Genomic DNA, 16799 nt, shown 5'->3' with positions numbered 1-16799 from the left:
ATGGAATAGAATAGAGAACTCAGAAGTAAGCCCAAACACATATGGGCACCTTATCTTTGACAAAGGAGGCACGAGTATACAATGGAAAAAAGACAGCCTCTTCAATAAGTGGTGCTGGGAAAATTGGACAGCAACATGGAAAAGAATGAAATTAGAACACTTCCTAACACCATACACAAAAATAAACTCCAAATGGATTAAAGACCTACATGTAAGGCCAGACACTATCAAACTCCTAGAGGAAAACATAGGCAGAACACTCTATGACATCCATCAAAGCAACATCCGTTTTGACCTGCCTCCTAGAATCATGGAAATAAAATCAAGAATAAACAAATGGCACCCCATGAAACTTAAAGGCTTTTGCACAGTGAAAGAAACCATAAACAAAACAAGAAGGCAACCCTCAGAATGGGAAAAAATAGTTGCCTACGAAAGAACGGACAAAGGATTAACCTTCAAAATATACAAGCAGCTCATGCAGCTTAATACCAAAAAAGCAAATAACCCAGTCCACAAATGAGCAGAAGACCTAAATAGACATTTCTCCAAAGAAGACATACAGATGGCCAACAAACACATGAAAAGATGCTCAACATCACTCATCATCAGAGAAATGCAAGTCAAAGCCACAATGAGGTATCACCTCACACCAGTCCAGAATGGCCATCATCACAAAATCTGGAAACAACAAATGCTGGAGAGGGTGTGGAGAAAAGGGAACACTGCTGCACTGTTGGTGGGAATGTAAGTTGGTAGAGCCACTATGGAAAACAGTTTGGAGGTTCCTTAAAATACTAAAAATGGAACTACCATATGATCCAGCAATCCCACTCTTGGGCATATACCCAGAGAAAACCATAATCCCAAAAGAAACATGTACCATAATGTTTATTGCAGCACTATTTACAATAGCTAGGACATGGAAGCAACCTAAATGCCCCTCAACAAATGAATGGATAAAGAAGATGTGGCATATATATACAATGGAATATTACTCAGCTATAAAAAGGGATGAGATGGAGCTCTATGTAATGAGGTGGATAGACCTAGAGTCTGTCATACAGTGTGAAGTAAGTCAGAAAGAGAAAGACAAATATTGTATGCTAACTCATATATACGGAATCTAAAAATGGTACTGATGAAGTCAGTGAGAAGACAAGAACAAGGACGCAGATGCAGCAAATGGACTGGAGAACTCGAGGTTTGGGGGGGTGCGGGGGGTGAAGGGGAAGCTGAGATGAAGTGAGAGAGTAGTATAGACATATATATACTACCAATTGTCAAATAGACAGCCAGTGGGAAGTTGTTGTATAACAAAGGGGGTTCAAATTGAGGATGGAAGATGCCTTAGAGGAGTGGGACGGGCATGGTGGGGGGGACTCGAGGGAGGGTGGTGGGGAGTCGAGGGAGGGAGGGAATACGGGGATATGTGTATAAAAACAGATGATTGAACTTGGTGTACCCCCCCCAAAAAATAAATAAATAAAAATAATAATGAAACTGTGATAGAACTCATCCATGAAACCATTTGGGTTTGGCGTTTTCTTTGTGAAGAGGTTTTTGATAAGAAATTCAATTTTTAATCACTGCACAGCCAATCATATCCTATATTTCTTCTTGGGTCTGCATTGATAAATTATATTTTGCAAGATATGTATCTATTTTTATCTAAATTTTCAAGCTTGGTGCACAAACATATTTGGAATAGTTTTCTATTTTCCTTTGGGTAACTCAACTTTAACATAAAAAATGAGGCAAACACATAACAAAATGGAAATTATAGGCCAACATCTGTGATGACTGTGAATCCAGAAATCTTACAACATTTATTAGCAAAGCAAATTCAACAATCTGCGGAAAGAAAAACATATTAATACCTAGTTGTGCAAAGTCTGGGGGGGAAATGTGTTTAACATAAGGAAATCAATGAATACAATTCATGTTTTAACAGACTATAAGAGAAAATATATATTATCATAATCATAGAATAAGCAGGAATTAAAAAATAAAACATAGCATTCATTTATGATAGAAGATAGAATTAAAAAAATAAAACATAGCACCATTTACGATAGAAGAAATCTATGAATAGAAATGGACTCTAACCTGAGAAAAAGCTTTCTGTATAAGCATACAGTAAGTTGTACTTGATGGCGAAGCTATGAATATTTTTTGAGATCTTCATAAAGATAAAGTTGATCACTAACATCACTTCTATGCATCATTGAAACAGAAGACCTAACTAGTACTTAAAGACAGAAAAACAAAATATGTTAAAATTCTAAAGATAGAACCAAAATTTTTCTCTTTTGAGATTATGCAATTTTGTACATGGACAACAGAAAATTGTCTGTCTATATAGATTATTAAAAATTCTAAGATTTTTAGTATAAAATCAATATATAAAAATCATTTTAATAAATGAGGGGATATATATTTATGACCTTAGGGTGAGGAAGGCCTTCTTAAGCCCAAAAAAGCAGAACCCACAAGCTGCGGCATCAGGGAATAGTAGATGAATTAAACTGTACCAGTATTTTATAGATTTTGTTGATCAATAAGTGATACCATAAAAATGCTAGGAGATTATTTAACAGGAAAAAATATTTTTAAAGTCTGTAACTGACAGGTGTTCATATCTAGAATATACGATGACTATCTGTGAGTCAGTATGAAAGATATAAGAAACACAATAGAAAATGAGCAAAGGATGTGTATGAAAAGCCAATTCATACAACATGAAGCACAAATATCTATCAAATATATGAAAAGCTAGTCAAACCTACCATGAGTAATCTGTAAATTAAATGTAAATTTAATGGTCATATCTACTCTCCAGAAGGAAGGCAGCGGAGTAAAATTCAAGTCCTCTAAACAGTTTTGTAATAACTGTTTGGACAAATGAAGATACACAGAATGAAGGTGACAGTAATAGTTAAAAATGACCATTATCACTGAAATTGTGTAGAGAACAAATATAATGCACTCCTTCTGCAATTATTGTTTTTTTCCCTTGGATTTATTCAGCAGAGATTGGAGAGGACTGAGCATTGTTTTGTACATGTATTTCCTCTTGTCATGTGACCCTCCAAAGAAATTAGCCTTTAAAGCTGGAAAAGCTCTCCATGCATACTTTGATTATACTTTTGTATATAATGTATATACTTTGTGATACTGATTGCTCAGTAAGGATCATAAATCAGATTACTATTATTTTTTATTTTTAAGGTAGTTTTCTTCAAATAAGTTATTTGCTTTGCTTGAGATACTATGAACATAGCCTTTTATGACTGTAAAACCTTTGGAGTATAACAATTTTTTTTTTTAACAGTTCTGAAACAAACAAAAAAAGTTTCACTTATTCCTGAAACCCTGTTGGGTTTTAAACTGAGTAGCTCATTTCTTTGTTCTATATAACAAAAGAAAGTTCTTAGGATTTCTGACTGCACTGTTCTGGTTTGTGCCAGGTTACTACTGCCTTTTACAAGACAGAAAAACGTTCAGCACTTCTGACTCTGACTGCTTATTCAAAGACCAGAGCCTTGGAAAGGGCATTGAGATGGCCTTAGAGCTAAATTTACATTATTTTTATGATTTTGAGATTCCGATGTTTGGAACTTCAGCATTTATCACATTTTGATGAAGGACAGTCTTAGCTGTGGAGGGAAGGGGCTTTAGAATATTTTCTATTCTGTGTAAATTGATTAGGTGATCATCAATGTCTTACACATTCTTGGCCACTTACAACATGAAGAGATTTCCACTAAGCCAATGTAAATGCTGACAGCTTTGACAGTAAATAAGGCACACGTTGAAATTTCGGCATTCTGCTCTACTGGCCAAGGTTGTAAGAACTAGAAAAGGTTATTCCCTCCTTCCTTTCTTTCTCTTCCTCCATCCCACCCTTCCTTCCTTCCTCCCTTCACTTTTAAGTTACAAAGAGTTGGGTAAGAGCACTGAGAAATGAAGTTGATTGATGTCTGTTGTTTAAAATAACAAAAGATGCCATATGTGTGTGATAAAACGTAAGATCTAATATGTATGTTACACAAAATATCCTAAAAATGTATTAAACACAATATATAATGTGTAATAGCGTCAATCCCATTTTGGGGCATTTAAGTACTTCCTAGTTTTTTGCATCATAAATAATATTAAGTAACACTGTACAAAAATCTGCCAAATTTGTCTCCTTTAATTAAAAGTAACAGTGAGTTTAAGTAAAAGTAGGTTTACTAAGATAAAAAGTATGCACAGATTTTTAAAAATCTAAACGTTTGCTGCTATTATGTAAAAATCTATTGACTTAACGAGAGTGAGTCAAAAATTATCCGCACTCTGGCTGTAGAATTTATTTTAATTAACTTTTAGAAAAGACAAATACATAATTTTCAACATACTCTCCTTGCTTTTCAATACACTTTTTCCATCTGTCAACAAGCTTTTCTATTCCTTCATTAAAAAGTGTTTTACGCTGAGCTGCAAGCCACCAATGCACCGCTACCTTCACTTCTTCATCAAAAGTGAATCGTCATCCTTGTAGGGGTGCTAACACTAGTACGACCTTCCTTGAACTTCTCTATCCACCCACATACACTTCTTCGCGACAAAATACTTTCTCCATACTGTGCACAAAGTCTTCGATAAATAACGGCAACGGGTATGCCCTCAGACCACAAAAAAACGAATCACTGCACACTGCTCTTCTTTTGTGCAAATCACAAGTGGGACATCCAGTTTTGCTCCCAACACACTTACAAATGAACTGATGTAACACGTTCACACCTGCACAGCAGTGACTGGGAAGACTATAGCCTTGAGTGGAAAGTGCTGATAAGACAAGGTGGCCAACAGAACTTTTAATATAACCAGTGTGGATAATTTTTGACTCACCCTCGTATAATACTTATTTGAACTGTCTTCTTTATAACATTGCAGTCATTTCAAGTAAGTATTTCTTTGCTATTGTTTCTATTATTTTTGAAATGCTCAGTTTTCTTCCCCAGCTTGGATTCCAGAATGCTAACAGCCAAGCTTATAAGTTCCATGCATGAGACAGGCTGATTCCATTCTGGAGAACCTGAGCAGTCAAAGAAAAAAGTTGGAAGTCACCCACATTCATGTATCCCTAATGAAACAGCCCTGCCAGCTCGTCTACAGTTAGGCTCCCTGTTAACAGACACCATTTACCAGTGCAGAGCTTCGAATCCGCTTTTAGGCATTTCACCTCTAAGTACAGACAGCCAGAAATCATCGAACACAAAAGACAGAGACGAAGACATATAGAAAAAAGGACTCTTAATTTTAGATCAGGAAGTCCAAAAACCAAATGGCAGATGTATTAGAGAAAGAGAGATGATAAAAAATTAAGTGACTAAAATCATCAAATACATGATTCAAGGTTTCATGAAAATGAAGGACTTGAGTTTCTGTGCTCAACAAAAACACATTCAGGGGAGAAAAATTGGCCCACATTAAACACATCATTATGAACTATCAAAACACTGGAGTAAATGGGACAATTGCAAAAGCTTGTTAAAAAAAATCAAACAATAAAAGAAGTCGTGTACAAAGAATCTGTAGTCCAAATGTTTGTAGATTTCTCTATTTTGACACCAGAAACTCAAAGCCAATAGAGCAAGACATTTACATTTTGGGGAAAAAAAAAGGACATCTAATTATGTGTAAAGTAGACAAGGACATTTTTGGATATGGGAATTCTTGAAAAATTTATAATTTATGTATCTTTTCTCAGTAAGTGAAGGAGTGGGTAAAACAAGAAAGAAGAAATAATAGGATCCAGGAAACAATGGCTCCAACTCAAGAAAAAGATAATGCCCCAGGATGATGGTGAAAGGAGATGTCAGGGTGAGAACGGTGCTCCAGATGTAGAAACCAGGTCCAAACAGTCCAGGGGACCTGTCTCCAAGATGAGGCAATTGATAGGACCCTTCAGGTGTTTGAACATATTGAGAGAGATTGTAGACAACTTGGGGAAAGCTTGGGGCTAGATTAGTGGGAAAGAGAACCCAAAAAGGTAAAAAGAAAATAAGTATTATCTTCAATGTAAAGTTTGTGCCCCCCCAAAAGTAATCTTCATCTAAGCATTTAATATTGATCTAACTAAAGTATGGTATCAAAGTATTGAGAGGATGGATGGACCCAGATATATTTCAGATATAGAAATAATTTGGGAGATAAACAATTTGTTTGTGTTTGTCATGTTTGACAGATGACTAAATGCTCATCTTCCATACCAGGAAATCAATTAATAATTGCTAAAACTAAAAAAAATTAAGAATTAGACATAATGAACTAAATCAAAGAGTTGAAAGTGGTTGCCTCTGGGTAATGAAAACAGAGAAAGGGGTTATAAGGACCATTATTTTGCAGTAAGTCTTATAGAACTATTTACTGTTTTAATCTGTGTTAAAGAATCTTTTTGCTGAATTCAGTAACTAACAAATCTACATGATGGTGAGGGAGGGATCCAGAGATATCTGCTGTTTGTACTTATCTGGCATCTGCTCTACCTTATCCAGAGAGGGTCTTTGCTTTCTTTTGGGACCAGCATACCTCCACTCTCAATTCAGATGATTTATGAGGCTGATCCCATCCCTAGCTCCAGGAAGAGGGTGAAGAAGGCATGACCTAAGTCCAGCTAATAATATTCCATCCCCTGGCTGTGGTGATTGGTTCAACAGTGGTCCCGGGACCATAGCAGAGCCAACGAGATTCAGTCCTGGGACTTTTGCCAGAACAATGAGGAAAACAAAACTTTCAGGTGTGGTTTCTAGCTGTGAAGATGATGCACATCTGGAGCTGCCTGTGCCACCAGAAGGAGCCTGAGAATTAAGCCAAAGCAGAGGACAGTGAATGGGAAGCTGGAGAGCAAGAGAGACTAAGTCTGGATGACATCATGTGAGCTCCTGGATCCATCAGTGCCTGAAGCCCAGACAACTAACTCCCTTTATGGCTATGACAAATATTAGCTTGCTCAACACCTAAAAAAAAATTGGCTTGCTCAACACCTAAAAAAAATCTACATGATGAAATGTTCAATCACTAAAATTCTAAGTTTTATATAGGACAAATTGTGGTGAAATGTTTTCTGCACAAATAACACATGCAAAAACAAAACAAAACAAACTCAGTGAAATTCAATTATAAAATAAACAGTTTGTTCCACAAAATTACTGTGCCTTACACTGGCTGCTAAGTTGTATCGACCCCATTATACAGGGTATCTTACCAAGCAGTCATATGTTCTTGAATAATTAATTATTGCTTACTGTGGTGATACATTATTAGCATAAGATAATGGCATTTTCAAATAGCCAAAGTATCCTTAGGCAGACAGGGCCTTTGGCAAATAAACACTGTGTGTATGTAGACTCTAGTACAAAATAGAATCATGAATATTTTTAGTGGAACTCGGGTCTTAAAAATTGGATAGCAGGTGCTTTTGTTTCACTCTGAAGTAACAGTTTGTTAATAACACATCCCATAATCAGATTTTCTATCCATGAATTTATTGGCTGAAATGGTTACTAATCTGACAAATTTATTAGCCTGCAATGAGGGACGCCAACATTGAAGCACAGATGGTCTCCTCCAACAACTGACAATTTGAAGCATCAGATTTATCATGAAACAAATGAAACTGTTTAGAACCATGGTATTCTGGCCTCTGAAGGAAAGAACAATAGCAATAGTAGCTCTATATTATAGTCACATTTTAGGAAATCTTTGACAAGGAACTTTTTAAAAAAGACTTTTTAAGTGCCACGTGAAGAATTTTACTTCTTTACTAAACTGCAGACTGAAGCGGTTGTCTCGGTTTGATTACATTTGAATTTCCTTTTTTTTTTTTGCAAAGATTTAACACAGTGTGTGTGTGTGTGTGTGTGTGTGTGTGTGTGTGTGCTGAGAGAAAGCTAAATTTCTGAACACCCATCTTAGAAAACACCAGCAGGAAAGTAACAACAGCACCTGAGGGAAACAGCAAAAAGAGCATTGTGGGTATTTATTCTGTTCTGTGGGGTTTGTTGATTGGTGGTAAAAATCAATTATATTCTTCACAAATAAATCTGGGGGGATGGAAGATGGCACTAAATAATGTGCTAGTGTCTAAATATGTTTCACCCACAGAGTTAGTAACACCAGCAATGACCCCGCTGTGGAACACAACTGAAAGCTAAAATAGAGGGTCGAACCCACATACAACAACCTTTGTGCAAGTGATTGCAACGAGCATAAGTGAAATTGTGCCAAAACTGAGCGCCTTCGTAAGCCATTCTTTATTCCTTTCTGTTGCCTGTATTAATTGCCAGAAATCTGTTCCATGGCAAACTTCCACCTCAAAAATATTTGCAAAAGTGGTTTAAGAGAAGTTAGGTTTTAGTGTCAATAGGAGATCAGCTACAATTCTAGTGGAATGGGTCCTATACGTTTTCTTACAAGTGTTTGTTTTTGTGTTGTAACACTTGATTCCAAACCGCACTCTACCTTGATGAAGTAATTCAAAAGAGAATTCAAAAAGAAGATAGTTTTGGATATCAAACAGAGAAATCAGTCCCACCTAAGTAGAAAGGCAAAAATCTATAGTTTGATCTCGTGTGTATATGTGTGCTGATGGCCTGCATAAAAAGCAGTGGTCAGAATCCTGTGTGATGAAAACCACTGTTCACACAGTTTGAGTAATTGCCATCATTTAATGAATATCTCTCATCTATCTATTCATCTATTGATCATCTATTTATTATCTAATATTTATCCATCTATCATTATCTCTCTATATCTATCATCTATCATCTACCTATCTATCATCTATCTATCTATCTATCTATCTATCTATCTATCTATCTATCTATCTATCTATCATCTATCTATCATCTATCTACCTATCATCTATCATCTATCTATCTATCATCTATCTATCTACATCCCTCTGATCTTCAAAAAACAGCATTAGGTTAGGGTATTATGTCCATTTTGAAGATAGGGTAATGAAATGAAAAATTTATGCTTTAAAAATATCCTTGTGACTGCTTTGACATTTGAAGAAGGATAAGGAAAGAAAGAGCCAGAAAAAAGTCTCTGACCGTAGTCAGATGAAACAGGGGGGCTCTTGGGAAGAGACAAGCAGGAACGAGGGAGAGTGGACAGATCATGTGTACTTCAGAGAGAGTAATACGTTTGGGATTTTAATATATTTGGTTGCATGTTGCATAAAATCTTTTTTTTTAAGTTTAAAGATTTCTCTCCTATTCCCATGGCTCACATTTTTTTTCCCCTGAGGATTGCAGGTATCAGAGTGGTAGAAATATCCAAAAGAGATTGTTTGCTGGTAGTAGTACTCTAATTATTGCTTTTATGACATCTGTGGCTTATAAGTTACCTTGCTTAATGAAATTCTAAGTTTTCCTGTATATGCTAATATATTTTTACAAAAGACTTTTGTCTTTAAACTGTAAGCCCCCCACTGATTTTTCCTGTCCCTTCTCCGTTGAGGCTATAATAACTTTCAATTATATTTGGCAACTTAATAGAAATTTAAATTGGAGCTATGTTTTTTTTAACTTTGAATTACAAGTGAAGAAAATAACCTGAAAATACATAAAGTGCTTAATTTGATCAGCTTCAATATTATGCCACCATGAGATCATTACCAATACCAAAATAATAAACATTTCCATCAAACAGAAAAGTGTCCTTGTGCCCCTTTATGATCCATCCCTCCCATCACCCCCATCTGTAAATAACCAGTAAACTGTTATTTGTTACAGCTCAGTTTGAATTTTCTAGAACTTTATGTTAATACACACTATTTTTTTTTTTTTTTTGGCCTGGCGTCTTTTCTTCAACACAATGATTCTGAGGTTCATTTATGTTGTTATATATAGTATTAGTTAATTTTAATGACTAGGAATTATTACACTGAGCAAATATATCCGAAATTGTTTATTCACTTAGCTGTTGGTGAGAGTATAAATTGTTTCTAGTTTTGAGCTGTTGCAAATACATTTGAATGAATATTCACATGCAAGTCTCTGTGCAGACATATATTTTCAGTTCCTGGTGGTTAATAAAATTTCAGTGAACACTCATAGGCAAGTCTTTGTACAGACATATATTTCAGTTCTCTGTGGTCAATACTGAGAAATAATATGACTAAGTCACACAGCAGGTGAATGTTTAACTTTGTTAAGAAACTAAGATGTTTTCCAAAGTGATTATACCATTTTACATTCCTTTTAGCACTGTATGAGAGTTCCAGTTGCTCCATATCCTCACTAACACTTGATGTGGTAAGATTGTTTATTTTGATCCATTCTCATGGTTATGTAATGGTATCTTATTTTAGTTTTAATTTGAGTTTCTCTGATAAATAACAATGTTGAATATCTTTTCATGTATTTACGGGGCATTCATATATATTCTTGCATGTTAATTTTCATTGGATTGTATTTGTTTCTTCATTATTGGATTGTAAGAATTTTTCATATTCTTTAGATATAAGATTTTTGTCTAATATAAGTGTTTCAAATGTTTTCTTCCAGCCTGTGGTTTACTTTTTCATTTTTTAAATGACATTTTTCAAAGAGTAAAATCTGTTATATTGATGAGGTCCAGTTATTGATTTTCTCTTTTTTGACTTAAGCTTTCTATGTTCTGTTTAAGAAAACTTTGATTTTACCTTTCTTCTACATTTTATTTTCAGGTCTTATATTTTTTTAGTTCTTATATTTAGGTCCATGATCCATTTTGAGTTAATTTTGTGTTTGACGTGAGGTCAACGTTCATGTTTATCCATAGAGATATCCAATTGTTGCTATAATTTTGCAAAGACTCTTTTTCTCCCATTGTATTGCCTTATCACCTTTGTGAAAAATCAGTTGATCATATCATATAGGTCTATATCTGGACTATTCTGTTCCATTGAGCTAAATTTCTGTGTTTTTTGTTTGTTCTGTTTTTGAAATATTAAATTGTCTTGATTACTTTAGCCTTATAGTAAGACTTAAAATCAAGTTGGTGAGTTCTCATACTTTGTTCTTTTTTTAAAAAAATGTTTTGGTTAACTTAGGTCTCTTGCATTTCCCAACAAATTTTAGAATCAATTTGTTAAATTCTAGAAAAAAAAAATTTGGATTCTTTTTTTTTGGGGGGGATTGCTTTGAATCTATAGATCAATTGCCATCTTAATATTGAGCCTTCAAATTCAGGAATCTGGTGTATCTTCCAATTTATCTGTCTTCTCTAATTTCTCTCAGTATTTTGTTGTTGTTGTTGTTGTGTTCATGTTTTACTTTTACCTTGAACATGTTTTACTAGGTATTTCATGATTTTTGGTGCTATTTTAAATGGTGTTTAATGGGATTTAAAATTTTTATTTCCAATAGTTTTCTATTACAATATAAGAATAAAATTAATTTTTAAGAATTAATTTTGTGTCATAAATCCTTGCTAATAAAAATATATCAATTTTGGTGGTTATTTTGTACTTTCATTGGTATTTTCTTGACAGAATATTATATCATCTGCTAATATAAACAGTTTTACTTGTTCATTTTAGATATGCATGCCTTATATTTCTTTTCCTGGTTATATTGCAGTTGCTAGGACATTCTGTGAAAGAATAAATAGATGAGGTTAAAGTGAGCATTCCTTTCTTTGTTCCTAGTCTCCTCGGGAACGAATTTAGTTTTTCAGAATTTATTGTACTTTTTTATGGAAACTTTATCAGTTTGAGGAAATTCCTTACATTTCTATTTTTCTGAGAATGTTTATCATGCATGGATATTGAATTCTGTGAAATCATGTAATTTTTGTTCTTTATCAGTTAATATGGTGAATTACATTGACTGAAATTTGGATGCTAAACCAACTTTCCATTCTAGGAATAAAAGATACTTACTTCATTGTGATATATTATCACTTTTTATATGTCGTATTCAACTTGCTGATATTTTAAAGAATTTTTAGTCTATATCCATGATGAGTGTATTCTATTGCAATATATATATTTTTCCTAATGTTTTCTTAGGTTTGGGTTTTGGATTATGCTGGTATCATAAAATGAGTTGAGCAATGAAACAATCTCCTCTATTTTTTGGTAATTTTTCTTCTCTACTATATCATTCTCATTATACAACAAATGAGCTGTTATTTAGTTGATCTTAAATAAGGTCCTTTATATGAGAATGAGCTGAAAAAATTATCTGTAATCACTGTCTCTAATATTTTCCTTCCTATTCTCTTTCAAAGCCACTCAAATCTGGCTTTGCTCTATTCATTGTACCAAATCTTCTCTTGTTGAAGTCATCAAAGTCTACTTCTTAGTCATTACATTGCTAATTCTTAGTCACTTTTCAGTTTTCATCCTATTGACCTAAAGCAACATTTTAAACAATTGCCCCTCTCTCAACTTTAAAGCTTTTCTTCATCTAGCTGTCAAGACAACACACTAATATAGTTTTCCTTCAATTTCTCTTGTGATTTCTTGTAAGTTCCATTTGCAGGTTCCTCCTTAACTCTTTCTCTGTTCTATAATTTGGGGTACCCTAGGCTTTTCCTTTATCTCCTTGTATGTACCCTACATACATCCAATACAGGTGATCACATTTAAGGTCTCAAGTCTTTAAATACCAAGAATATGCAGATGACTCTCAAATCATTATCTCTGTCCCAGACCACTCTCCTGAACTTGACACTCATAGTCTACTGAAGTTCTCCACTTTGATACTTAAGAAATCTCACCTGTCTGTCTAATTTTTCATCATACTTCCCTTTCACATGATTGCATCTAGTTTTGAGAAGGCAGCAAAAAGAGGAAAAAAGAAGCAAAGGCTATGACAAATGGAAAACATACAGTAAGATGTTCGATTTAAATCTAACCATATTAATAAATTAAATTAAATGTAAATGGTCTAAATATACCAATTAAAAGGCAGAGATTGGCAGACTGGACAAAAATGCAATAACTATCTGCTGCCTACACAAAATGGACCTAAAATACTAGTACACAAATAAGTGAAAAATAAAAGGTTGAAAAACCATATACTGTGCTAATACTGATCAAAATAAATCAGAAAGCCTATGTTAATATCAGACAAACTAGATTTCAAAGTCAAAAATAGCCCTAGAGATAGAGTATTTTATATTGACAAAAGGATCAATTTATTAAGAGGCCATAATCTTAAATGTATATGCATCAAATAGCAGAACTTCAAAATATATAATGCAAAAAATGAGAGGATTTCTTGGAGAAATAGATAAATTTACAATTATAGTTGGAAATTTTACTCTCTCTCTCTCTCAATAACTGCTGGAAGGAGTAGAGAAAAAATCAGTAAAGGTATAAAAGATTTGAACAAACCAACCAACCAATTTGAGGTAATTGATATTTATAGAACATACTGTGCAACAAGAGCAAAATAACATTTATTTCAAAAGTAGATTAACATTTACTAATATAGACTATATTTTGAGCCATAAAGCAAGTCTCAATCAATATGAAGAATTTAAGTAATAGGACATATATTTTCTGACTACAGTGGAATTAATTTTGAAATCAATAAAGAAAAGGTATCTGGAAAGTAGGCAAATATTTGGAAACTGAAGAAAACACTTCTAAATAACCCATGGGTCAAAGAAGAAATAAAAAGGGAAGTTAGAAAGAACTTTGAGATCAATAATGAGAAGATAGCAAAATTTATGGGATGATGTTAATGTTGTAATTAAGAGGAAATTTATAGCCACCAACACCTATATTAAAAAAACAAAAAGATCTCAACTTCAAATTTAAGTGACTAGAAAATTAAGAAAAGTTAAATACTAAATAAGGATAAGAAAGAAAAAATAGAGTGAAAATCAACAAAAATAGAAAACAGAACAATAGAGAAAATCAATAAAAATAAAATCTTATATTTTGAAATCAACAAAATTGATAGACCTCTGAATTAACAGAATGAACAAGAGGAGAGAGAGTAGACACAGATTACGAACATCAGGAGTGAGAGTGATGACATCACTATAGATATTAAAGATAATTAGGAAATTTATGAATAACTTTCTGCCAATAAATTTGACTACTTAGGTAAGAAGGAGAAAGTTTTTGAAAGGGATAAACTATTAAAAGTTGTTCAAGAAAAAATAAATAACAGAAATAAAGAAATAGCCCAATATCCATGAAGTACATTGAATTTGTGGTTAAATATCTTCACCTGAAGAAAACTGCAGGCTTATATGTCTTCCCTGGTGAATTCTGAAAAATATTTATGGAAGAAATATGTCAATTATCCAAAAACTCTTCCAGAAAATGGAAAATGAGAGAAAATTTCCCTACTCATTCTATGAAGCCAACATTAACCTGATCATCAAAATTATACAAAAATATTACAGTAAAAACTACATCACTCATGAACACTCATAGAAAAATTCTGAACAAAATTCTAGAAAATTGAATCCAACCATACTTTGAAAGACTAATATATCATCACTAAGTAGTGCTTATCTCAGGAATGCAATTGGTATAATGTTCAAAATACCCATTTTTTCACTAATTGTGAGTCTAAAATGTTCCCACATATACCAAAGTTTGTCTTTGAGCTTACTTTTTCGTTGTGTTATTTGTCACTATTGTGTCAATACCACACTTTCTAATGGCTTTGAATTTATTATGTGAATTAATATCTGGACAGGTGATTTCTTATCACTTGTTTATAAAGTCAACTTAGTTTCCACAGACATTTACACATCCATTAAATTTTAGAGTAATTTTTTTTAATTACTCAAAAAAAATCCAACTGGAATTTTAATTGATCTTTAATAGTATGGAATCATCCCCTCCAGACTTTAGATGTCTCTTCATTTATTCAGGTAAACAGTTATGTCCTTGCTATGGGCTGAAAGTTTGTGTCAACCCCTCCACCTCCACTCATATGTTGAAGCCCTAACTTCTAAAGTAGTCATATTTGGAGGCAAGGCCTTTAGGAGCTAATTAGGTTTAATTAAAGTGATGAGGTTGGGGTGCCCATGATAGGATTAGTGTCTTTATAAGAAGAAGAGGAGAGACCAGAGCTTTCTCTCTGCCATGTGAGGATATAGCAAGAAGGCAGTAATTTGTAATCCAGGAAGAGGGCCCTCACTAGGAATCAAACTTGCCAGCACCTTGATCTTGGACATCCTAGCCTCTGGAACTGTGAGAAATGAATGTCTGTTTTTTTAAGCTACCAGTCAATGGTATTTTGTTACAGTACCTGGAGATGAATAACATAGTTATTTATTATAATTTTGTTGTTTCCTCTAAAAAGGAGTATTCTTGCTTTGACTAATTATTAGATATTTTATTATCTATGCCGTTACTATAAATAGTATCTCATTTTTGTCCTATTTTATTGTTATTGCTGATTTAAAGAAATGCTTTTAATATTGTAGATTGAATTTTTAGTTGATAAACTTGCTGAACTTTTTACAGTTATTGATTTTTTAAGGTAGATGTTCATGCCTTGATAGTTTGTGTCTTCCCTCCCAATTCTTACACCTCATTTCTTTTTATCTCCTTATCATGTTGGCCAAGACTACCATAGTATGTTAGTCATTAAAAATAGTGTGCATAGAGACAGTAGGCATCTTTGTCTTATTCCCAGTCACAAATTGAATGCATCCACTTACTAGTTTCCCCGTTAAAGTTCCTCCACTGGTGTAGGTTTTGGTATATCTCATTTTGGTAGATGGCCCCCAATGATCTCTGTCTTTGCTATTCATGCTCTGGTGTAACCCTCTTCCCTTGAGAGTGAAATGAGCTTATTCATTCACGTTTAATGGACAAAATGTAGCAGAAGTGATAGGATGCCACTTCCAATATTAGGTTATAAAAAACACTTGCTTTTTTCTCTAGTGCCCTCTTTTGCTTGCTTTGAGGGAAGGCAGCTGCCATCTCATGAGGCAGCTCTCTGGGGAGGTCCACATAAGTGAGCTTGGAAGTGGATCTCCTGTGGTCAGTCAAGTCAGGTGAATGATCTTGGAAGGAGTTCTTCTGGCCTGTCAACACCATATGAGTGGGTTTGAAAGCAAATCCTCCTTCAATGGAACTTTGAGATGACTATAGCTCTGGCCAACATCTTGACAACAGCTTTATGAGAGATTTTGAGGCACAACTGCCCAGCTCATCTGTATCTACTATCTTGATTCACAGAAAATATGAGATGATAAATGTTTGTTGTTTTAAGCTACCAAGTTTGAGGTAATATGCTATGCAGTAATAGGCAACTAACACACATGTTTACCTACTCTTTAAGAGAATTTCCTGCTCCTTCAAGTTTGCTAGAAGTTTTCTAAATTTTCACTTGAAAAAAAATCACTTTTTTCCCTTTTTTTTAAATTGAAGTATAGTTGATTTACAATGTTGTGTTAGTTTCAGGTATACAGCACAGTGATTCAGCTATATCTATCTATATCTATATCTATATCTATCTATATCATCTATATCTATCTCTCTATCTATATCTATCTATCATCTATCTATCTCCATTTTTTTTCAGATTCTTTTCCCTTAAATGTTATTACAAAATATTGAGTATAGTTCCCTGTTCTATATAGTAGGTCCTTGTTGGTTAACTGTTTCACATGAGGGTGAGTCAAAAATTATCTGCACTCTGGTTATATTAAAACTTCTGTAAATTCTACAGCTAGAATGCAGATAATTTTTGACTCACCCTAGTATATTTATCGTAGTGTGTATATGTTAATCACAAACTCCTAATTTATGCCTCTACCCCTTTCCTGTTGGT

This window comes from Hippopotamus amphibius, chromosome 8 (genome assembly GCF_030028045.1).
Source record: "Hippopotamus amphibius kiboko isolate mHipAmp2 chromosome 8, mHipAmp2.hap2, whole genome shotgun sequence".
Lineage (NCBI taxonomy): Eukaryota > Metazoa > Chordata > Mammalia > Artiodactyla > Hippopotamidae > Hippopotamus > Hippopotamus amphibius.
Note: the sequence above shows the minus strand (reverse complement) of the source record.